Raw genomic sequence first — 25,594 nt, forward strand, 5'->3', positions numbered from 1 at the left:
AGATGGGAAATGCAAGGTTACAGGAATAGGGTACGGGGTTGAACTTGAATGGGAGCAGTCTTTGGAGGGTTCTGTGTGGACTCAATGGGCTGAATAGCCCACTTCCACACTGTAGAGATTCTATGAAGACAAGGGAGATTGTTGTAAGAGGGTATTGCCACAGTCAATCAAGTGCAGCATCTGATCTTAGTCTAAGGTCAGTCATGTATTTGAGGTGGTCAGGGTTAGCAGTTCAACATCACTGTGATAGGGAGGTTGAGGATGTCAGTTGTAGGGATTAGAAGCAGCATGCGGGGATGTAGAGGGGAAAACATTTCTGAAGGGCAGTTCCCAGCGTATCAGGTAACAGTGCACTGGAGGGCCTTTGTAAGAGCAGTGGGCGGGGGCAGGATCGGGGTGCGTGGGTGGGTTGTGGCAGTGGTGGTGGGTCCATGAGAAGGGGAAAGTGCAGCATGATGGTTGGCATGGATAAGCCTTAGGACTGGAGATTGGCAGGGACGTTGGGGATTCAAGACATAAAGGGAAGAGTTGGATGTGAATGTGTTGAAGCTTAGAACTGATGGGGTCAACAGGGAAAGCAAGGAAGGGAGGATACAAATGATTGTCAGTGTCCTTTGAGCTTTTAAATCACTCTGCAGGACAAGTTTGTGTGTTATCTTCCCATCTATGTTATCAATGCATTGGAAAGAGAAAATAGTTACAACCAGGTTGGAGCACAAGGAACATGAGTTTTGTTTTGATGCCTGAGCACACAGGTTCAACTTGGGAGTGACATGAGGCCTTCAAGGGGTATTTGAATAAATCAAGCACTTCAGGTCAAAAATATCTATAATCATAGCCCCATGCAAATGGACATAAGCAGTGTTCAGCCATGTGGGATATAAATCTTGGCCATTAACAATCTTTGTCATATCATTTGTCATTGCAGATTTATCATAGTCAGCTTTGTGAAGGGGGAATTGTTACAGGCGATGTTAAAAGTATAAGCTGCGGACCACAGTCCATAGACAACCCAATATCACAAGGATGCACAGGGGCATGAACTGATTTCCTCTCACCTTAAATGGTGAGTATCTGCCAACATGCTGTGATATGCAAGGCTGACTTTCTTGGGGATGGGGTGTGGAGTTGTGGCTTTGTAGAAAAACAAAGTTTCAACAACCTTACCAAACTTACAATCTCCTCCTGCAACTTGGCTTGTACTGCATACAGTGCAGGATAGGTTCGTGTGTTATCTTCCCATTTGTGTCATCAATGCACAAGAAAAAGAAAATACTTACAACCACATTGGAGCACAAGGAACAAGAGATTTTGTTTTTGCTGCCTGAGCACACAGGTTCAACTTATGTCAAAGGTCTATGCATAGACTTTCCAGTGGTCCCCTTTGTCAGAGTCCAACATGTCCCATTGTAACAAGGACAGATTATATGTGCACCTACTATGGCTGTTGATTAGACAAGTGATGATATAAAATCTTTATGGAAGTGAGTTTTTATTTGCAATGTATCACCCCTGTGTACCCTCAGAAGCCTGCTCTCCCACTACATGCACTGTGAAGGACTCACAGCAACTATCTGGTGCAGAGCTGGTGATGAAGGATAATGATGGCAGTGAAAATCCAGAAGGTCCTAACAGAAATGAATACTTTCACACTGCTGAGTGAAAGATAACACAAGTGTCATGCCATGGGATTGACATGAAGTGATCAGTGTAAAATTGCTTGAGACAACTCACGAGTGTTCATAAAGAATTACCCTCCAAGGCACTCCTCAAGATTTGACCCTGAGTCAATCTTTGGTAAAATTCCACCCCCGGTCTCTGCTGGGTGGCTGATTGCATAGCTTGTCAAGCTGTTGTTGCTAAATTTAAGATTTACATAGAAGTTGGTTCTTATTCTATGCTCAAGTATTGCTCTTCCAGGAATATACTCTAACGGCTGATTAGCAACCTCAGAACTACTGCACATGATGATATCTTCCTTGAAAGTATTTGTCTCCTCTCTTAGGTGACATGCTGTCATGACAAGATCTCTTACCCCCTAAGACAATCCAATGTTTAATTTGGCACTCTAGTGATCAAACCTCGCAGAATTTTGCTAGTTGTGTCAGTGCTATTATATATGAATCAATCACTTTTCTTACTCACTGACCCCACCCCCACCCCCAAATATTGGTTTTAAACACACAAATTGGTTGGAGACAAAAGGTAATGGTGGAGAGTTGCCTTTCAGACTGGAGGGATGTGTATAGCGGTATGCCACTGGGTTTGGTGCTGCATCCGCTGCTTTTTATCATTTATATAAATGATTTGAATATGAATGTAAGAGGAATGGTTAGTAAGTTTGTAGATGACATCAGAATTGGAGGTGTTGTGGACAGTGAAGAAGGTCATCTCGGAGTACAATGGGACCTTGATCAAATGGGCCAAAGGGCCTTGGAGTGACAGATAGAGTTTAATTTATATAAATGTGAGGTGTTGCATTTTGGTAAGGCAAATCAAGTTCTGAGGAGTGTTGCCAAACAAAGAGACCTTGGAGTACAGGTTCATAGTTCCTTGAAAGTGGAATTGCGGGTAGACAGAGACTTGAAGGAGGCATTTGGTATGCTTGCCTATATTGCTCAGAGCATCGTGTATAAGAGTTGGGAGTTCATGTTGCGATTGTACAGGACATTGGTTAGGTCACTGTTGGAATGCTGCAAGCCATTGTGGTCTCCCTGCTATAGGAAGGATGATGTTAAACTTGAAAGGATTCTGAAAACATTTACAAGGATGTTGCCAGGGTTGGTGGGTTTCAGCTACAAAGAGAGGCTGAATAGACTGGGGCTGTTTTCCCTGGAGCAATGGAGGCTGAGGGATGATTTTATAGAAGTTTGTAAAATCATGAAGGGCTTGGATAGAATAAACAGACAAGCTCTTTTCCCTGGGGTGGAGGTCGGGGGGAGGTGGTGTTGGAGTCCGGCACTAGAGGTGCCGGAGACCTAAAGGGAAACATTTTCATGCAGAGGTTGGTGCGTGTATGAAACAAGCTGCCAGAGAAAGTGATGGAGGCTGGTACAATTATAACATTTAAAAGACATCCGGATGGGTATATAAATAGAAAGAGCTTAGAGGATGTGAGCCAAGTGCTGGCAAATGGGACTAGATTAGGTTATGGATCTGGTCAACATGGACAAGTTCGACTGAGGAGTCTGTTTCTGGGCTGTACATCTTATGACTAAATTCACAGTAACAGTAATGTGATTATAAAGTGTGTCTTCAAAATCTTCAAAATCTCTCCTGTCTGGGTTTCCTCAGTGAGATTTAGGCTATAATGAGTTTATAGCACTCTTGATCCAGCAACTTATTTGCTGAGCCTTTTTTATTTAATTCCACAACTATTTTCTGGCTTTCCAATGAAAGTGTCTTAGCTCTTTTCATTTCTACAGCAACACGGAGTCAAATATTCGCAGCCATTCTGACTTATACAGCACTTTCAAGATGCAGACTGTGATTTTTAACTCTCTTGTATTATCTCCTTCCTGTACTTGGCTCTCTTGTGGCTGTGAACATGCACTCAATTTTAGCTTCTCAGTTCTGACACCATATTTTTCAATTAATGTGTTTACTGTCTGTCACAAACTAAAGTGGTTACAAGTCTCAGCAAAGATAAAGATCAAATAACTGCAGCAATTCAGCTGATACATCATGTACAATTGCATTTCTTCACACAGATATGGTTTGAAAAGCCTTAAGTTTTTCAATGTTTAGTGGTGTCAGAGATATTAAGCAATTGCATACCTATTGAAATTATTTACTGTGCCCTAGAACTGTTGAGGTTGATTCAGATATGAAACATTAAACTGAAATAGAAAAATCTTTGTTTTGGTAAGGTTGTTAAGAGATGTGCATAGATTAACCATGTGCTTACTGACTGCTTGAACAGACTCGAGGGGCTGAATGGTCTTCTTCTGTTCTTACATTCCGATTCAATATTTATGGAAATAACTTCCAAAGACTCTTGTATCTAAAAGAAATTCAGGACATTGCCAGGGACTCCCTGAATGAGTGAGTCATTTTGAAGTGGATTCTGAATTCTTTCAGTGCTGAAACAGGAAAGCAAAGAAAAATTTGCAGCACAGTGGGAGGCCATCATATCTATTTTGTTTCTGATTCCTGAGGATGAATTAATAACTCAAGCATGATGTGGCTATCTACTTAAAGCTTTAGTTAGGATATTAACATATAAATTTGATAAAGAAAGTGACATATAATATGTTGATATTAACATGTCTTTACCTTTTTTCTTGAAGATAATGAGATAGCTGCATGCAAGATAATATGTAGGTTTCTATTATGAAAAGATCAAGGTACCTTTATCAGAAACAAAACCCAACGAGCTCTTGCCAGCATGTTTTATAATGCCTCCCAGCACTATAAAGGCTGATGCGTTGTCACCTTCCTTTTTATAATATTCGGTTCAAAGAAGTTTCACTAGTGAAGTGTCTTGGGCTGGTAATGTTGGATTGTAGCAGGGATTTTGTTTTGTACATAGAATGTGCAAGGCCAGCATTTGTCACCCATCCATTGACGATGCATTATTAGATTAGATTACTTACAGTGTGGAAACAGGCCCTTCGGCCCAACAAGTCCGCACCAACCCGCCGAAGCGCAACCACCCATACCCCTACATTTACCCCTTACCTAACACTACGGGCAATTTAGCATGGCTAATTCACCTAACCTGCACATCTTTGGACTGTGGGAGGAAACTGGAGCACCTGGAGGAAACCCACGCAGACACGGGGAGAACATGCAAACTCCACACAGTCAGTCGCCTGAGTCGGGAATTGAACCCGGGTCTCAGGCGCTGTGAGACAGCAGTGCTAACCACTGTGCCACCGTGCCGCCCGTGACCTGGGTGATTAGCTCAGCCAATACAGAGGGCAGTCAAAGGTCAAACACATAGAATGTGGGCCTGGAGTCACATGTACGTCAGAGCAGGTGAAGTTGGCAGATTTCTTTCCCTAATGGGCATTAGTGAATCAGCTGAGTTTTTCGATTGATCGATTAAAGTTTCAGGGTCACTGTTAACGGTGGCATGGTGCCTCAGTTGTTAGCACTGCTGCCTCGTAGTACCAGGGACCCAGGTTTAGTTCCAGCCTTGGGCAACTGTCTGTGTGTAGTCTGCACATTCTCCCTGGGTGCTCCGGTTTCCTCCCACAATCCAAATGTAGGTTAGGTGAACTGGCCAGCTAAACTGCCTACCGTGTTTGGGGATGTGTTGGTTTGGTGCTTTACTCAGGGGTAAATGTAGGGGAATGGGTTTGAGTTCAGTTACTCTTCAAAGGGTCAGTGTGGACTTGTTAGTCCGAAGAGCCTGTTTCCATGTTGGAGGGATTCTAAAACCAAAAGAGAAAATGCTGGAAAATCTCAGCAGGTCTGGCAGCATCTGTAAGGAGAGAAAAGAGCTGATGTTTTGAGTCTAACTGACCTTTGTCAAAGCCAAATTCCAGATTTTCAAAAATTAAATTTAAATTTCACCCACTTCAATGTTGGGATGCGAGCCCATGTCCCTGTAGCATTGACCTTGGACCACAGGTCTACTTGTCTAGTAACAACACCAATGCGCCACCTTCTCCTCAACTAAGAGAATCAGTTGAAGGCCAACCTCCCTCAGCCTGTTCCCATTCCATGTGCCATATCATCTGTAACCTTTAACGGCAAGCTTAGGTTCACACTGTCGTTTAATATCAGAATCATTTTAATATTGTCAGTTGTGACCTTGCGAAAACTAGTCTCATGCTACATTTTCATTTTGCGCAAATATAAAAGAAGATAAAGTAGAAGAGTATTCTTCCATTGACACTTAAGTTGAGACTGTGTTTTTTCAAATAACAGTACATGCAGAATTGGACTGTATCAGTGGGTTAGTGAGAGAGGATTGAGATTATATTGATTGGATTACACTGATTACATTGACTTAAAAAAGATTCTATAGTGCTTTACAAATTCCAACAGGTTGATGTAAACCAAGCCATCACAACCAAAACAAAGTCTTATGTTTGTTTGGCTAAGACCGATTTTTTTCATTTTACGCCATGAGGGTGGACGGGTTCGCTTGCTCTATCTTACCAAAATGACCATGCCCTGTGGTCCGATTTCAGCCTCATCTTAACACGCAACATTCCCAGAGTAACTCGCTGCTCACAAGATACCTCTGAATTCACCAGCAGTCTGTGCACCCACACCATCTTTAAAAGCCTGTTGTTCACCCAAACAAGTATTGTCAGTCTGAAGGTGGACTGCACAGCTCCTGACATCTGTCCCAAACATGGGAGCCAGGGGGAAACTGACACCACATTTTGTGGTCAGGGTTTTGGGGGTCCTGCTGGATAGGGTGGTATCAATGTGGAACTTTTTTCTCTTCCAAAGACCAGCAGCCATGACACTAGACCATTCCAGGCTAGCCTGAAGTGGGCACCTGATTTAAAACAATCTCAGCCATCTAGGGGAATGGCTTTCTACACACTATCAGGATTAGAGCAACCATCTTCTATCCAACATCCATAAGTTATCCTATCGCTGCTATTGTCCCCACTTTACATATATCAGGAAAACTAAAATTTAAAAAACTCACACAAAACCTGGATAAGTGAGATTCACTAAATCATCTGCACAGACTTGGTAATGATTTACACATATTTCCATGATGGACAGCAACATCCCATGACCTACAGACACTGGCGACATGTACTCCACATCCACAGACATTGGCATCCAATATGTGCCAGCCTCTAGGAACACTCACGGCACATCTCCGATTCACTTTCAGGATGCTTTTGCCCTTCCAGTGCTGCATCTCAGGCTGCACTGAGAACTCTCGTTGTAATACTGCAGCAAGGATACTATGTGCTCAGCGGTGAAGTTAACAGTTATAAGTCACTAATGGGATCTTAAAAAATGGAACAAATCTAGCACAGCTGATACAAGGCAATCCTAGCATGGAGAAAGATACCTCTGAAAGCATGGAAAGCAATCCAGGCCATTGAGTAATGTAAATGTGTGCCCAAACTACCCTTCTAATAGAGAAAAAAACCTGTTGAAGTCAGACAACTTAACAGACTTAGGTTAAATGATAGCAAGCCAAGTATCACTTCAATCAACCAGCCAAATCTTTGCCAGGACTGATGACTAAGGAGAAAGTGAGGACTGCAGATGCTGGAGATCAGAGCTGAAAAATGTGTTGCTGGAAAAGCGCAGTAGGTCAGGCTGCATCCAGAGAGCAGGAGAATCGACGTTTTGGGCATGAGCCCTTCTTCAGGAATGAGGGAAGTGTGTCCAGCAGGCTAAGATAAAAGGTAGGGAGGAGGGACCCTCGCTAAACAGACTCGCTACCACAGCCACATCTCCTTCCTCAGCACCTGTCTACAGAACCGACTATTCCCACATGGACTCCGGACTACGTTCGGACCACCTGATGACTAAGGAGCCAATCAGAGTGCAAATGTTCAATACTCTCAACAAGGGACAGCCCATGTGGCTACTTGCTGAGCAGTTGTCACTTCAATTGTATGTAGTGAACTTTAATGATGAGTTATATTGTCACAAGCATATGTACAACTGGAAAAAAAATGCTCTTTCATTGCAGGCAGTTGATATGAAGACATAATGTCACCAAGTGTACTCAGTACAGAACAGCCATCAACCCCAGCAGTTCACCATTTTCCAACCAGTGAACGGATAATCACCCTCAGTTATCAGACATCTACATTAGTCATGAGAATAATGTTCTCTGGAGATGGAACATCACCTCAAGAATGGCCAGATCCCAAATAACCAGTAAAAAAAAAGCTGCTTGAAGTTCGTTACAGTGATTTAAAGGTGAAAAAAATCAGAAACTGCTGGAAAAATGTACCAAGCCTGGCAGCATCTGGGGAGAGAAAACAGTTAATATTTTGCATCTAGTGACTCTTCCTCTGAACACATGTTATATATGTTTATAGGTCATATATGTACTGAGTGTGCAGATAAAAGTGAAACTGACTGGAACTAACTAGTTTTGTTTATGAATTGTAATTGCCTTTGTTGAAAACTGAGAGGTACAAATGGTAGTGCATGCATTTTTCTTAATGAAAAGGGGGAATAATTGGAGGAATGCACTTTTATGCAGTTTGCTAGTTGGCTTGCCATAGTCATTTGAGCTGTATCTCTGCTGTAAATTGGTTTTTTTTTTATTTAACTTTGTGGGACCCACTAAACACATTAATTTGTGCTTACTCCTCATCAGCATTTGAAAATCATACTAAATAGATCAACCTCTCAAAATCAACAATTTTTTTTGACAAAACTATCAACGGCTCAATTTTTTCTCTGTGGCATTTGGAATTATGCCACAATGAAGACATGTCTGATAGTCTTTCAGTATTACCATTGCAAGATGAAATAATCAGAGTTTTGTTTATGGGGAGTGCCTGTGGACCATTTATTACCTACTATTTATTATTTCTGTGTCTTTAAGTAGGAAGGGTATTTCCCAGTAGTGATAAGGGCAATCAGAAAGCACTTAAGAGTAATTTGTATTACAATAACTCTCATCATTACTTTATTCACATCTAATTTCCAGATCTGTCCAACAGATAATGGAAGACATCCAAACAGTGCGAGCAATTTTAAACCAAATGCAATTCTTTGCATTGCCATTAACACTAGTGAGAAAATATGCAGGAAAGATTAATTAATCTATCAGGGTAAAATATGAATTCTTTATATTACAAAGCACATTTTCTCATTATATTGATTAATTACTTGCAAGCACTTTAACCTAGTCTTTCATTTTACCATTGTACATTAGACAATTTCTTTGCCTTGTAAGACAAGTGAATTGGAGGAGCTAATTTCTTCATTCAAAATTAGAAGGCCAATTTCTAATGAGGAATACGAATGAACTTGTTATTTTAGAGTTGGATGTGAGCAGCATTAAGTGCTGGGCTTTGAAATGGTGTGTGCAAAAATTATTGCACAACTTGACATGCAAAGCATATGCTGTTAACAGTGACAAGTTCAGTTCTGTGTGGGATGGAACAAATACTGCAGGGTTGGATTTTCAAAGTCATTCTGGCTTCACACGAAGATTTGCAGTTTTGTACTGATATGAATCATAGTATTCTAGGTTTATTTATTTCTACCAGCCAGCCCCACAGCATTCCACACTTTACTGAGTTTGAGTGAATTGATGTGAAACTATGATATGTGCAGTACCCCAGTGGTTAAAACATGGGACTTGCAACACCAATGATTGTGAGTAAAACCCTAGTGCAGAAAGTTGTCAAAATTCGTTCAATAATCTGTGTAACAAAAAAAACTGTGAAATCTGTTGATTGTTGTAATATCCCAATTGGTTCAATTTGGTGAATGTTTAATAGCTTGAAGATAACTTAAAATAGAAAATAAAGGCAGTTTTGTTGCATCAATTTGTTATTAGCTACTTAAAGCTATAACCTTGGGAGCTGAATCATTTTCCTTACATTAACTAATTAGTATCACTGAGGTACAATTGATAGAATCATCACCTCCCCATCAGAGTGCTTAAAACCCCTGGTCAGGACAGACCATTCCTTTTCATTCACATTACAGTGAGGTACAAAGAAAGTTTCAGAGATGCTGTCAGTGAAAGGGGATGATGAACCAAAGGTCAGAATTCAGGTGCTTGTGGAATCCTGTCAGATGCTATGAAAGACGAGGCATCCTCCTGGTTTCCTGACTAACATTTCTTCAAAAGACATTTATTGACTGTGGGAGTGCCTTGCAGTTTGTAAGAATTCAGTGGTGAAAGTGTCTGCAGCCCTTGCTGCTGATATAATAACATGAATGTTCCTCATCAATATGCAGCAACCCCCAACTGAAAATGGCAGTGGAACATTTTGAGCTGAGTCTGAAAATTGGAATGTGCACTCACAACCGTTTGGTAAATCAGGGCTCAGAAAGGAACCAAAGTCCACCACTTCCAAGCGTGAAGCCTGTAAAGTTAATGTATCTCAGAAATTTGAAGCAAGTGGTTTCATTCAGTGGTGATGGAGGTGGTGTTGCTGTCTGACGGGAGGTTGCAGTTGGTTCACAAGCAAGTTTGGCCTACCACATAATTTAGCATCACTGCACATGAATTTCAGTGCTTGTGCAATGCCAGCTACGTAAGTTGTATAATCCAATGACTGATTGTTTGAATCATGTTCTTCCAGCTGTTTGCAGTAGGCAGAATATCAGACATGGTAAAAACAATGACTGCAGATGCTGGAAACCAGATTCTGGATCAGTGGTGCTGGAAGAGCGCAGCAGTTCAGGCAGCATCCAAGGAGCAGTGAAATCGACGTTTCGGGCAAAAGCCCTTCATCAGGAATATCAAACATACTCAACCAGTTTGCTCTTGAAAGATTTAAAATAGAATCCCTCCTGTTAGATGTGATTCGATGATTTACCAGAACTTGCTAAACAATCTTAACCACACCAACAGCTAAATTCATAACCGTCTAAGATAATCATTAAAAATGCATTGAGGCTCATTGTGCTTGGAATTGTCATACATTCATACGCAAACACTTATTTTTCTGCAAATGAAAGGAATATTTCATTTAAAAAAAATTATTATCTGGAAGCACAAAGAGCCAATAATTCTTTGTTGTTTTATCCATTGGCAAAACCTTGGCTCATCAAAGTTAATTTTCCAAGCAATCAGCAACTCTTTTTTTCTGTGGTGCATTCAGTTGGATCATTTGAAATTTAGCTTTCTAGCATTTGTCCTCATTAATATAAAAAAATGCTTTCGCAACGTACCTTCCATTTTAATAAGAAACTTGAGTACAAAGACATTTAGTGCTGATAGAGTGCTGCATAGCCAGAGATGCCAGCTTTTGGGTGAGTTGTTGAACTGAAGCCAATTTTGCCCTATCAGATGGATGTAGGGGATACCACAACTCCTTTTCGAAGAGAAGTAGGCAAATTCACCAGTGTCCTGGTCAATATACCTCTCCCTCATACCTCTCTCAACTGACATTGTTAAGAGAGATCTGGTTCCAGATCGCAAATTACGATGTCAAGATTACTTTGGGGATTTCTAAGCTTCTGAAAAAGTCCTTATGAATGCGAGTTGGCTTTTTTCCTTCTGTGATGAGGTCAGGGCAGCGGTAGGTGTTGAGAACTTGAGAGTAATACCTGCAACATCAGCAAAGAGAAAAACTGCCATGAAACATTGGGGATAAAGCAACTGGCATTGGACCATGGTTTATGTTTCTAAATAAGCCCCCAGCTGGTTGAAAGTGAGAAAATTGCTTAGGAAGAGGCAGTACTGCAGTGGTAAAGTCAATGAACCTGTCATCTAGCATTTCAGATTAATGTACTGGGAACATGGGTTCAATTCCTGCCATAGGCAGATGGGAAAATTTGAATTTTATAGAGCCTGGAAAGGGAAAAGTAGTCTGATAGTAACCATTGCTTTCTGTCTTAACTACTGATCACTAATGTTCTTTTGGGAGTAAATCTGCCATCCCTCCATTGTCTGCCCTACATGTGACTCCAGACCCACAGCTAGACGGTTAACTCTTAAGGGCCCTTTGAAATTGTCTGATGAGCCAATCAGTTCATGGACAGTTAATGTGGGCCACCTAACAATGCCCACATCCCACGTAGACATGTTTAAAAAGTCAATATTGTTCCATTATTTATGATTTATTTTTAATATCCAGATCAGCTACTTCAATGTATGTCCCAGTAGCCCATTAGATTTCCCTGTGCTGCTTGTCTGTTTTTGTAGGTGACGATTGATATCCTTTCCCCTCTCTGTTCCTTTTGCCGTGTGAGGGGGATCTGGACCTGAAATGACAGCATTTTATTGCGTCACATCAAGCAATGCAATTTAGCAGTAATTCAGATGACTTTGGGAAATGTCAGAAATAATTGTTTGCCAATTTATCACAGAGACTGTGGGGGGAAAGAAATGAACTCAGATGAAATGCATTAATGTGGTCTGCAAATCCTTGAGTGATAGACTTTGCATTTAATTGTTTGTTGGTCACCGATCTCAGTCACAATTGCTGACTGTTCACCAGTTAGGAACATATATGGGAACAGGCCATTCAGCCCTTTGAACCTCGTCTGCTGTTCAATTTGATTTTGGCTAATCTATAATAGAGGCTTTAGTCAATTGAAATTTATTGACTGCCGTCCTGGAAACTCCAAACATCTGAGTATCTTCAGGATTTTTAGAAGTGAATACCAGATTTCTCCCACTCCTTGTATGATTTGTAATTTCCCTCTGAAATAGCCTAGCTGTGATTTAAAGTGATGTCCAGGTACTGTTCACACACCCTTCCAAGAATAATTACTTTCTCCATAGTCAGGTTACAAATCTGGACGAAAATGGAACCGTGTTGGTTAGATGGGTTTCAGATTGGTTTTACAGATTGGTGCAACGTCGAGGGCCAAAGGGCCTGTACTGCAATGTAATGGTCTATGTTCTATGTTCCAAGTTTATTTTACCATTTTCAGTTTCACAGTCAGCTCACCCCCTTGCCTTCAAACAAGGGGAATACAAAAAAACCTTCAAGTGGTTATGGGCTGCCACAACCCCACAGACACGGTGTTCCTCCTGGCGTGTGCTGTGCAAAACCTTAACCAATTTCTTCAGTTCCTGATGTAAAGGCCTTGGTATAACTCTGAATCCACTGAAAGGTAAGAATATGATCTGGTATGAAGAACCAACTGGGAAGAAATCTTCCAAATAACTTCATCAAGAGGTGAGGGTATACCCTCCATTTGGTGGCTGGGTCACTTCTGGTTAGAACTGGTTACCTCTTTTGGTCATTCATTTACAAATGATTTACCAGAGGAGACATGCAAGTCACAACAAAAGTTCAAAGTTCAGTGCTGACTTTCTTTTGAATTTTTCTTTGGGTAAATGACATGGAAGCTTTTTATTTATTCATATAATGATAGACTTGATAGTAATTCAAAACCTTGAAATATTATGGACAATTTTTAACTTATAGTTTCAAAAGCATTTTTTGTTTTGGAAAGAGGACCGGTACAGATAAAACTAACTGGGAATTCATTTCCTCTCAAGCAGTTGTATGGGAGACCCATGGAATATTACACCTGTAGAGTGTCAGGCAAACTTCAAACTGTGTGAGAGGGATAATGAAAAAGGCTGAACAATGTGTCCCTGATTAAACAAAAGCTATCTCTTGCAGACTTTCTTTTGTGTTTTGTCCTTCAGATATATACAAAACATAAGTTAAAAGACAGCAGCAAGTTCAAAGTCTGTGAGAAGATTTGTAGCTCAGTTGCTCATTATTGTGGTTCTGTTCGCCGAGCTGGGAATTTGTGTTGCAGACGTTTCGTCCCCTGTCGAGGTGACATCCTCAGTGCTTGGGAGCCTCCTGTGAAGTGCTACTGTGATCTTTCCTCCGGCATTTGTAGTGGTTTGAATCTGCCACTTTCGGTTGTCAGTTCCAGCTGGACCCAATATACCGGCCACTGCGGCAGACAGCTGGAACTGACAACCGGAAGCGGCAGATTCAAACCACTACAAATGCCGGAGGAAAGATCATGGAAGTGCTTCGCAGGAGGGTCCCAAGCACTGAGGATGTCGCCTAGACAAGGGACGAAATGTCTGCAACACAGATTTCAGCTCGGCGAACAGAATCACAACAGCAGCAAGTGTCTGCATTAGCGGGAGAAGTGGGGTTAATGGAATAGTATGTATTAATTGTTTAAAACACTGGTGTGTTGTGTAATGCACAATTAAATAAACACCTAGTACTTACCCTTGCATTACAGAGGAAAAGATTTGAAATAAATCATTACTGTATTGGTTCAAATGCGACTGCGCTGTATATACTGCGAGTTTGTCACACCAAGCTTTTGTGTGAGCAAGTGTTGTTGGGACAACATAGTGGGTTAGTAATGAGCCCTGCTGCCTATAATGCCAGTGACCCAGGTTCAAATCCAGTCTTGGGCAACTGTCTATGTCGAGTTTGCGCATTCTCCTGTGTCTACATGGGTTTCCATTTTCCTTCCATAGTCCGAGAATGTGTAGGTTAGGCAGACTGGCCATGCTAAGTTTCCCATAGTGTTCAGGGATGTGTAGGCTAGATGGATTGACCATGGGAAATGTAGGCTTGCAGGGATAGGGAAGGTGGGACTGGGTGGAATGCTCTGTGGAGAGTTGGTGTGAATTCGCTGGGTGAAACAGCTTACTTCCACACTGTAGAGATTCTATAATTCAATCCACTTCACACAGGCCAGGACCTTGTCACCATGTTATCCTTTATTTACACGTGGAGAGTCCTTGACACCTCCCTCAGAGCCAGCTCTCAGAGTGAACAGAAACTTTCACACTCCTGTTTATACCTGTCAGCCAGGGCTCCCTGATTGGATCAGGCTAACAGCACCAATCGGGGAACTCATATCCTATGGACCTCGGTCCAATCACTGCAGGATTGTTTTTCTGAGCACAAGAAGTCAACTCGTCAGCAAGCCAACCAGAAGCAAATAAGGCAAGACAGTCTCTCTTATTCTGAATGCTGCCAACAAACCATCATTAAAAGGAAACAGGAAAGAAAGATTTCAGTGAACTAGCAAAAGCTGAGAATCCTGAAAATAACGATCGATGAGCAACTGAGAGGGAAGGATCCATATACATTTTTACTCATTTTTAACTCACTTCTTATTCCTAATCTATGTGTATGTGTTGCATTATTAATGCATTTCACATTTAGTTACTAGAAACTCTCTTTTGTTATCCCAAGAAGTATAATTGACAACTTTTAAAAACAAAAATTCATTGTTCTGCAAACAGAACATCCACAAGGGAGGGATTCTTTATAAATTAACCCCATTGTGACTAACCATAGAGGCAGGTAAATAATCTAGTTCTTCCCTTCTCACTCGAGAGTTTAATAACTTGGAATATCCATATGGAATGATAATGACCTTGGGAATCTTGGTTGTGGCTTCATTGTATCAACAGGTACAGGTAAAGCACAGGAATGCAGCAACTCGTGGTGTCACTGAATCATGGTTTCAGATCTCTCCAGTTAAATCATTGGCTGTGTTGTATAGATGTGAACTCTCGGTATGAAATATGTGGACAATGTGCAAAACACCTATTCATCCCCCTCCACCATTTCATCCCATCCCAGTTCACTGGCTCCAAGCCAGCCGAATACTATGCAAATTGGCTGATATTTCTGGGGGCTAGAGTTGCCAATTCCAGTTGGACATGTTCCTGGAGTTTTCTTCACATGACCTATTATCCCTACAAACTGCCCCCCACCCGCACCCCACCACCACCACCACCCCTCCACCCCCAACTGCCACATGGCAACTCCACACCTCACATTGAACTTATGTCCAAACTCAGTCGGGTGGAAAGTGGGCAGATCTCTCATTTTGTGATTGGTGATTCAAGCCTGCCAATTCTGGGTTTTTATAACTCAGAAGGTGTTTCAAGGAAAGATTAGTTTTTTGAATGGTTTTTGCAATGTGTCGGGGATTAATGTTAAATGGTGAACATGCAGGTTGAATCCGTGATTAAGAAAGCGAATGCAATGCTGTCACTTATCTCAAGAGGGTTGGAATATAAAAGCACCGTTGTGCTACTGAGACTTTATAAAGCTCTGGTTAGGCCCCATTTGGAGTACTGTGTCCAGTTTTGGTCCCCACACCTCAGGAAGGATATATTGGCATTGGAACGTGCCCAGTGGGGATTCACCCTAATGATTCCTGGAATGGTTGGTCTAACATACGAGGAATGGCTGAGGATCCTGGGATTGTATTCATTGGAGTTTAGAAGATTAAGGGGAGACTTAATAGAAACTTGCAGGATAATACATGGCTTGGAAAGAATGGACGCTAGGAAATTTTTTCCGTTAGGTGAGGAGACTAGGACCCGTGGACACAGCCTTAAAATTAGAGGGGGTCAATTCAGAACAGAAATGCAGAAACATTTCTTCAGCCAGAGAGCGTTTGGCCTGTGGAATTCATTGCCGCAGAGTTCAGTGGAGAACGAGACACTAAATGTCTTCAAGGCAGAGATTGATAGGTTCTTGATGTCTCGAGGAATTAAGGGCTACAGGGAGAATGCTGGTAAGTGGAGTTGAAATGCCCATCAGCCATGATTGACTGGCGGAGTGGACTCGATGGGCCGAATGGCCTTACTTCCACTCCTATGTCTTATGGTCTTATGGTCTTAAATCCTTTGAAAAGTGTTGGTGAGGTGTTTGAGTTGCAGCTGTGAGTGAAAAGGTTGTGAAGTGAATAAATTATCCTTGTGGGGTTATCAGATCACTTGTCATCTTGACCCCAATCAAATCACTTTGAAAGGACCTTTTTGAGTGCTTTTTGCTTCGTTTTATACCTTCTTAGGATAACACATGTTAACTACATTCCACTTAGTCCTGTGCACTACACCTACATTTGCATAGTGTCTGTTGATTGATGAAATAAATGGTTGCTAGGTACCTATTGGAGCAGTGAGTGGAATATAGCAGTGAGTGAAAGTTCAATGGGGTTGGTATCGGCTATGTGGTGCATCTGAGTCAAGGACAACTACTAACCTGAGTTCTGCTCGTTTATCATACATGGATGTGGTTGAAAGTGGGATGTGCCCAAAATCCCTGAGCAAATTATTTTTCGATAGGAGCAGGATAGGGAGGCAAAGGTCTGGGGAGGGTGCCTGAGAGGTCCCACAAAGCAGGCGTTGAGAGTCCATCAACAATTACCCTGAAGGCAAACTCCTCACCACCCATCGAAGGGCCGGAGAGAAAGGGAGAGAAGCAGCTGCTGCTGAAGAATGCAGGAGACCTCAGGCCAAATGCAGGCTGGTAAAACAAGAATGAGCAGAATGGTGAAGAGGGAGTCAGAGGGTGAGCCCTTTCTGTTGAATGTTTGAGGTTGTAGGGGGGGCCTTCCCTGCCCAGAGCCTCTTTATCTGAAACAGTTCACCCTTCTTCAAAGGCTGTGAGGAGACCCGGTCCACCCAGGCAGTATCCACTCCACTTCACTGCTGGTAAAGTTCTGATCCTTTCATGGAGCTGTTAATTCCCTGAATTGGCTGTCTGCCTCTCTTTATGGGCTGTGTTCAATCCCCTGCCACTTCTCTTCCACTTTGAAGAAGTTCTGTTCTTCTTTCCAACGAGAGTTCCACTTCTGTCTTCCAGCTTGTTCACTCTCATTGCATTCCATCGTCCTCCGAGAGTTCTGAAGAAGATTCGGATCAGACTCAAAATGTTAAGAACATTAGAACTAGGAGCAGGAATATTCCATTCAACCCCTCGAATTTGCTACACCATTTAATATGATCGTGGCCGATCTCATCTGGGTCTCAACTTCTGCTTTCCGTCTGCCCTCGATCAGTCTTCAACCCACAATTAATTAATTAATTAATTAATAATCTGTTCACATCCTCCTTAAATTTATTCAGTGTCCCAGCACTCACCACACTCTGGGGTAGTGCCTTCCACAGATTGATGATCCTTTAAGTGAAGGTTTGAGTTATAAAGGAAAGCTGGTTGGGCTGGGACTATTTTTTCACTGGAGTATAGGAGATTGAGAGGCGACTTTATAGAGGTTTATAAAATCACGAGGCATAGGTAGGGTACATGGTGCATGTCTTTTCCCTAGAGTGGGGGGTTTCAAGCCAACATTTTTAAGGTGAGAGGAGAGAGATTGAAACCAGATGTGAGGGACAAACATTTTACACGAAGGGTGATTTGCGTGTGGAATGAACTTCCTGAGGAAGTGGCGGATGTGAGTACAGTTTAAAAGACGCCGAGCTAAGTATGTGTAAAAGAAACATTTGGAGGGATATGGGCCAGGAACAGGCAGGTGGGACTAGTTTAGTTTGTGATTATGTTTGGCTTGGACTGGTCAGACTGGAGGGTCTGTTTCCATGCTGTATGACCCTATGACTCCTGACTAAGTAATTTCTCATCCATTTTAAATCTGCTGCACCTTTCCTCGAAAACTATGTCCTGTGTTTCTCTCTCCATAGTAGCTGCTAGACCTGCTGAGTTTCTCTATCATTTTCTGTTTATTCCAATGCTCAGACCATCTCAGTGCCATCATCAACCACAAGACTACTGTGCCTTCAACACAGTAAAAAGTTGTCTTGGCAGCAACTGTAGTCTTATTTTTCTTTGTAAAACCTCAAGGATCTTACTTCACGGGGAAGTTCATTGATTGCAGCACTTCGGTGTCAATCAAGCTTTTTTGACAGCTCTAAGTACGGTGAAATTATTACCATGCACACGGAGTAATAAAACGGATCATTGACTATATAGCAGCGTGGTGATTATATGGTGTACATATGCTGTCCTGAAACTTTACCCGCACTGCACCTTTCCTCTTCAATGCCCATTTTGACTGAGTTAATTGCCAATAAATGCATCCTTGGGTAAATATGATTCAAAAGAAAAGGATAATAGTCAAAACGATACACATCACTTGACTGATCTGCCTCCTCACTACAATGTTGTCTAATAAAACTGCAGGTTGTTGACTTGGTTTTGTTTTGCTGTTTGTGGATCATTGGGGTTTAGATTTTCCATGTGCATTGCACAGTGTATTTAATGTACTTGAATTTCTGTCCTACTGCCTCCTGTAAAGAGCGGCCTGTATTTTATAACTACCTTTTGAAATTTTACCAGGAGCTGAAGTTAGATCCTGTGTGAAAAAAAAAAGCATTTTCGGCTGAGCTGGAAGTTCACCTCATGTTTGATCTTTCTTGCTTCACTCGTTTTCCAGATGGAAAATGCGAAGGTCAACAGCCCCAAGCGAGCAAACGAAACTGAGTGAAATGCCATTTCTGAAGGAAATTTCTTTTAAAAATTTAGATCGGAGAGTGTGAAGGCGATGTGTTTCAATGAGTTCTGTGCTAGTTTTTGACTATTATACAACTCAAGCTGGCAAGATTCCAGATGGTACACTTTCTTCTTTTTAAAACCAAAGTTTCATTATGTTAACCAAGTGTTGCTGTTAAAACATAGACTTAGGTTCCGACTGCATTCCCTCTGGCAAGTAAAACATTGGTCTTCTGTCTCCAATTGAGTCTCATACTGAGAGAACCTCTCAGATTTTTCTTTCCCTTCTTACAAAGTGCAGTAGATGACATTAAATGGTGGGCAGACAGTAACTAGAGCTGCAATGCCTCCTCTGACTTCCACTTCAGTGTGTGCCCAGCTATTAACTGAAAGTAATTAATTAAAAGGAATTGCTGTTCACTGACAAAAACCCATTTGCCTACTCGTTCCAGCAACTAGTTCAATGTAACAGATAACAAATCATGGCGCAATATCCAGTGGTCCAATTGCCTGTACACTCTTGCCATGTCAAGGGTTTGAATCATGAGAATCATTCTGAAGCTGTATAAAATAAGGTATAGGGTCGAACTTGAAAGTTTGGTGTTTCTAAATTATTTTTCAGCTTTCAGAAGCTGTTGTGTGTTCAAGGGTTTAATTAGATAAGCAGGTAGGTGATTGATTGATGAGGTTCCCTCGAAATATGGGTAATAACATAAGCCAGCATTGTGGGATATAAATAATACTGCAAATTTATAGCCAAACTCATTAAACCACTTGTTACACCCACAGGCAGCAGTTGAGTGATATTTTTAAGCATGAAACCTAATTATTTCAACTAAACAACATATAAAATGGCAAAGCAGGTGATGTGTTGTGGCTGTAGCATGTGGGAGCTGATGGTCACCAGCTTGATCCATGACATGAAATATTAAGAATCTGCAGCCCAAGGAATTTCAGCTCCAAGGTCTGAGTTTTGGATAGTACATTGTAAGGAATTGGGAATATACCTGGACACACCCTATGGTAGTTACTGTCCATGGTCAGGGACTGGAGGGAGTGAGCATTGTGAGGGGGGAATTACAGATGGTAGTGAAGAGGAGCCTCAGCACTTGCAATTGCCCAACAGATTTGAGATTCTTACAATTTGCCAAGAACTGGATTTGCAGTGAGGATGCACAAACCGGGTGTAAAGACATCTCTTCAGTTGCAGAAGAATTTGGAGAGGAAGGGAAAGGATCTAGCTGTTGTGGTACATGTGGATAAAAGTGAAATAGGATGGACTGAGAAAGCAGGTCTGCCAAGCGTGTATGAGCAGCCAGTGATTAAGTCAGAAAGCAGGGCAAAGACAATAATCTAACGGAACCATGAACAAATTCATAGTTTCATTAAGATTAGGGAGATCAACGGATGGCTCAAAGACTAATAAGTGAGAAATGCATTTTGATCCTTGAAACACTCAGTACTGGAGAAAGTGGGAACTGTACTACTAGGATGCTCTTCATGTAATCTCACTGTTTCAATGTTCAGGTAAGTCCCATAACTAAGGCAAGAGAATGGGTTTTAATCTAAATTTCAGGAGGGAGAGTTCACATGTGGGAAACTGGGAAAGTTCAAGAGAGTAAAGAAGGTAATAAATGGGTCATTTCAGACTGGTACACCGTGATAGTACCGTGTCTTAGGTCAACGCTGGGGTTTTAACTATTCATAATCTATGTTAATGGTTTGAATGAAGGGATAAAAAAATTGGAAATTTTTAAAAATACTGAGGAGGATGTGCAAAAGTCTGCAAGGGAATTTTGTGAGGTTAAGTTAATAAGTACAATATTTGTGGATGTAATATAATGTGGTAAAAGACAAGATTGCACACTTTGGCGGCAAGAATAACAGAACTAAATATTTTTCAGATGGAGAGTTATTGAATAATGCCCCATGCAAAGGGCAGAATATTATGGTCATTGCCGTCTGGTTTGCTGGTGTGTGGCCCACAAAGTTCCCTACCCAGCCACTCTTCCATCAGCCACACACTAATCTGTGAAGGACAAGGTCCAGGGAACTCAATCCACCTTTACTCCAACCGGCTTCCTTTTTATTCACTCGTGGGGCACGGACAACACTGGCTGGGCCAGAATTTATTTTCTGTCCGTAACTGTCCTTGAGAAAGTGGTGGTGAACTCCCTTCTTGAAAGCTGCTGTCCACATGCTGTGGGTAGTCCCACAATGCCCTCAGGGAGGAAACTCCAGAATTCCGACCCAACAATAGCGAAGAAATGACAATATATTTCCACATCAGCTTTGGTGTGTTTGCTTTAGAGGAACTTGCAGCTAGTGGTGTTGCCAAGAATCTGCTGCCTTTGTTCTTCTAGATGGAAGTGGTCGTGAGTTTGGAAGATGCTGTCTAAAGGTCATTGGGGAATTTGAGCAGAGCATCTTGCAGGTAGTACACTTTGCTGCTCCGAGCATCAGTTGTGGAGCGATGTCTGTATATGTGATGGCAATTAAACAGGTTGCTTTGTTCCTGGATGGTGTCAAGCTTGCTGCTGAAGCTTCACCTAACCAGGCAAGTGGGAAGTATCCCATCCCATTCCTGACATCTGCTTTGTAGATGATGGAAAGGCTTTGGGGAGTAAGGATTTGAGCTCCTCCATCACAGTATTCCTAGCCTATGATCTGCTCTTTTAGCTATTGTATTTATATGGCAAGTCCAGTTGAGTTTCTGGTCAATGGTAACCCCACAGATGTTGATAGTAAGGGATTCAGTGATGGTAACATGCCAAGGGACGATGGTTAGATTGTCTCTTACTGGAGATGGTCATTGCCTGGCAGTTGTGTGATGCAAATGCTACTTTCCACTTGTCAGCACGAGCCTGGATATTTTCAAGATATTGCAGTATTTGAATGTGGAAGCTTCAGAATCTGAGGAGTTGCGAATGGTGCTGAATATTGTGAAATCATGAGCGAACATTCCCAATTCTTACCTTATGAAGGTCATTGATGATGCAGCTGAAAATGTTTGGGTCTAGGACACTACCCTGAGGAACCCCTGCAGAGATGTTCTGGAGCTGCGATGACTGACTTCCAAAAACCACCACTATTTTCTCATGCGCCAGGTATGACTCCAACCACTAGAGAGTTTGCCCTGATACCCATTTTTGCTGGGGCACTTGATGCCACACTCAGTCAAATGTAATCTTGATATCAACTATGACCTCACCTCTGGAATCCAGCTCTTTTGTCCATGTTTGAACCAAGGCTGTAATGAGGTCAGGAGTTGAATAACCCTGGTAGAACCCAAATTGGGTGTCACTGTGCAGGTTATTACTGTGCAGGTTATTACTGAGCAGGTGCTGCTTGATAGCACTGTTGATGACACTTTCCATCAATTGGCTAGGTTGGATTTGAACTGTTTTTCATGTACAGGACATAACTGGGCAATTTTCCACATTGTTGGGAAGATGCCACTTTTGGCTGAAGGAATCTGCAAAAGCTTCAACCTTATCTTTTGCACTGATGTGCTGGGCTCTTCCATCATTGAGGATGGAGATACTTGTGGAGCTTCCTATTCCAGTGAGTTGTTAAACTGTCCACTACCATTCACAACTGGACATGGGAAGACTGCAGAACTTAGATCTGATCCCTGGGACCGCTTAGCTCTGCCAATCAATTGCTGTTTATGCTGTTTGGTCTGTAGGTAGTTCTGTTTGGTAGCTTCACCAGCTTGAAACCTCACTGAAGAGTGAGACTCTTCCTGCCTGCTCTTATATTATTTGCCAGTTAGAGGACTTGAGAGCAGTGAATACAGAGTTTGGGGAGGTGGAGAGGGCATGGCTCTGTTTCAGCCTGAAGGAGAAAGTTGAGCACCTCCTTCTCAGGCCCCTTCTCTGCGTCAGGTGTCCAGATTTCAAGACTTCAATAATTAATGAATTGTAATTGTAGCACATTATCCTCCCCAGTTCAAGGCTGCCCTCACCCTGTGAGCTGCTGTCACTGGCTGCCAATTTCTGTTGCGTAGTTTGGAAAATTCAAGCGTATGAGTCATGGACACCTGCAGGAAGTTACCACTAAAGCGTTAGACATCACAGTGTTTAAAGATTGCAGATCAAAGCCTTAGAAACTCACACACACACAGATATACACACAAAATAGTTACAGGCATCAGTGGTAGAATCAAAACTAGAGCAGGGAGAGCTATATAGTGAAGAATGATTCAGCGCAGAAATATTGAATTCTAATTTAAATAATTCGAGCAAATGGCCCACAAAATATTGCAGCTTTTCCCCTTAGTGTTAAACAGCAATGGTTCATTTATTACTGCAATATTTTGAAAGTGGGAAGATTTCTGGCATAGCTTATAACTCTTTAGCTTCCCATTAGTTTGCCTGATCAGTGAAAGTAAATGGAAATTGTCTGATCTTGGTACATTCGGTCTGTGTGGAGTAAAACTAGTCCAAGATTTATTCTTTTGTAGGTGTGTCTGCCACTGCTTACATGGTTAATGTACAGATTTATCCATTGCAGGTGAATTTGCCAAACTCTAATATCTGTTTTAATGTATTTCTTGATGAAAAGTCCTTTTCGTCACCCCATTTTTATCTCATGAAGGTTTACTGCCCCTTAAACAATCCTCAACATGCAAATTTCCACTGTACCTCTGGAAGAAAAATCTACCTATGTAATTAGTGGGATATGTCTGTTTAATGTTAGTTAAATGGCTGCACTGAACTGTGAAAATCATGTTGAATATACCATGTTAAATGCAACAAGCATAAAGGGCAATGTTTTTCATCTGACTAAAATAAAATGACATGCCTGGGAAATAAAATCATGTCATCTGTAGTTGGTAAATAATTATTAGATTCTAATCATTGTCAAAGATCTTTTTGAACTGTGAATTTGTTTTTGTAAATGTTACTTGTAAACATTATTCCCATGTCTTCAAATTCCTGCATTAAAAATAGCAACCTGGGTTTTAGAAATGGGGCTTTAGGTCCAAGGATAAATGAATGTAAGCCTTTGGTTCATCCTTGGTTAGAATACTATGTATAGTTTGGGTACCTCTATACAATATGGACATGCAAGTTATAGTTTATCATAGATTCATCAGAATAGTACCAGGGATGGGAAGTTTCAGATACTGGAAGTAGTGTTGGTTTTGGTAATTGTAGTCTAAGTTCGGACCCTGGAGTAACCTTGCAATGGTATCATCTGGGATAAATAGAATAGGGTTTACAGACTCGGCTTAGAGTCTGGCATACCTCAGATTACCATGTGTAAGAATATTTAGTGTTAATGTGTAATAACTAGAGTTCCAAGGGAGACTAAGTCTGGAGACAGTTCTTGATCTTACCTCTTCCCTGAGATGTTTGTCCTGAACCTAAACACTGGACATAAAACCAATTGTGGCTGGCTTTTGTTTGAATAAGATCCCTGAGCAATTCATCTACAAGGACCACACTGTTAAAGAATTAAGTGGAGGTGCATCTACTATACAGTGGGAACTCTACAGAGTGTGAAGATGATAGTCATACGGCACAGAAGCAGACCCTTTGGTCCAACTAGTCCATGATCAACATAATGTAAAAAATGAGGTCTGCAGATGCTGGAGATCACAGCTGCAAATGTGTTGCTGGTCAAAGCACAGCAGGTTAGGCAGCATCTCAGGAATAGAGAGTTCGACGTTTCGAGCATAAGCCCTTCATCAGGAATAAAAAGGGCTTATGCTCGAAACGTCGAACTCTCTATTCCTGAGATGCTGCCTAACCTGCTGTGCTTTGACCAGCAACACATTTGCAGCATGATCAACATAATCCCAAACTAAACTAGTTCCACCTGCCTGCTACTGGCCCATATCCCTCCAAACATTTCCTATTTATGTCCTTAGCTAAGTGCCTTTTAAGTGTCATATCTATGCCCGTATCCATCACATCCTCTGGAAGTTCATTCCACATGTGAACTATCCTCTGAGTAAATGATTTGCCCCTCATATCTTTTAAATCTCTCTGCTCTCACTTTAACAATATGCCCCTGGTCTTGAAATCCCTCATCTTAGGGAAAAGACACTTATCACTAACCCTGTCTATACCCCTCATGATTTTATAAACTTCTATCAGGTCACCTCTCATCCCCCTATGCTCCAGTGGAAAAGGTCCCAACCTATCCATCCTTCTTTATATCAATTCTTCAAACCTCCAAACCTGGCAATATCCTGGTAAATCTCTTCTGAACTCTCCCCAGCTTAATAATATCTAGTATGATCAATGTGCAATGCAGTCTGTATATCAATTCACTCAGTTTGGAGCTCAATGCTCCAACCTGCTCTCTTTGAATCCTGTAGCTCAACTCATGTTTGACAGCGTGAAGGACATCCACTGCAACCGTGACTTAAAGGGATTGTCAACTACTTACCAGTTAGAGAGTTTATTTTCTCTAGCTGTTGCCATACTTGTATGAGCTTCTATTGATTAGTGTTTCAATTATTGCAGAAAATGGTGTAGCAGGCAGGCAAGTGGATCTTTGCTGATTTGAACTTCTTAGTATAAATCAGTCTCTCCCAAACATGGGTGAGCCAGTAGTCATCCAATGTGTATCCTAGAATCCCTATAGTGTGAAAACAGGCCCTCTGGCCCAACAGGTCCACTCCAAACCTCTGAAGAGTAACCCACCATACCATATTACTCTGTATTTTACCCCTGACTATTGCTCCTCACCTTAACATCCCTGAACAATATGGACAGTTTAGCATGGCCAATTCACCCTGACCTGCACAT

This window comes from Hemiscyllium ocellatum, chromosome 11 (genome assembly GCF_020745735.1).
Source record: "Hemiscyllium ocellatum isolate sHemOce1 chromosome 11, sHemOce1.pat.X.cur, whole genome shotgun sequence".
NCBI lineage: Eukaryota > Metazoa > Chordata > Chondrichthyes > Orectolobiformes > Hemiscylliidae > Hemiscyllium > Hemiscyllium ocellatum.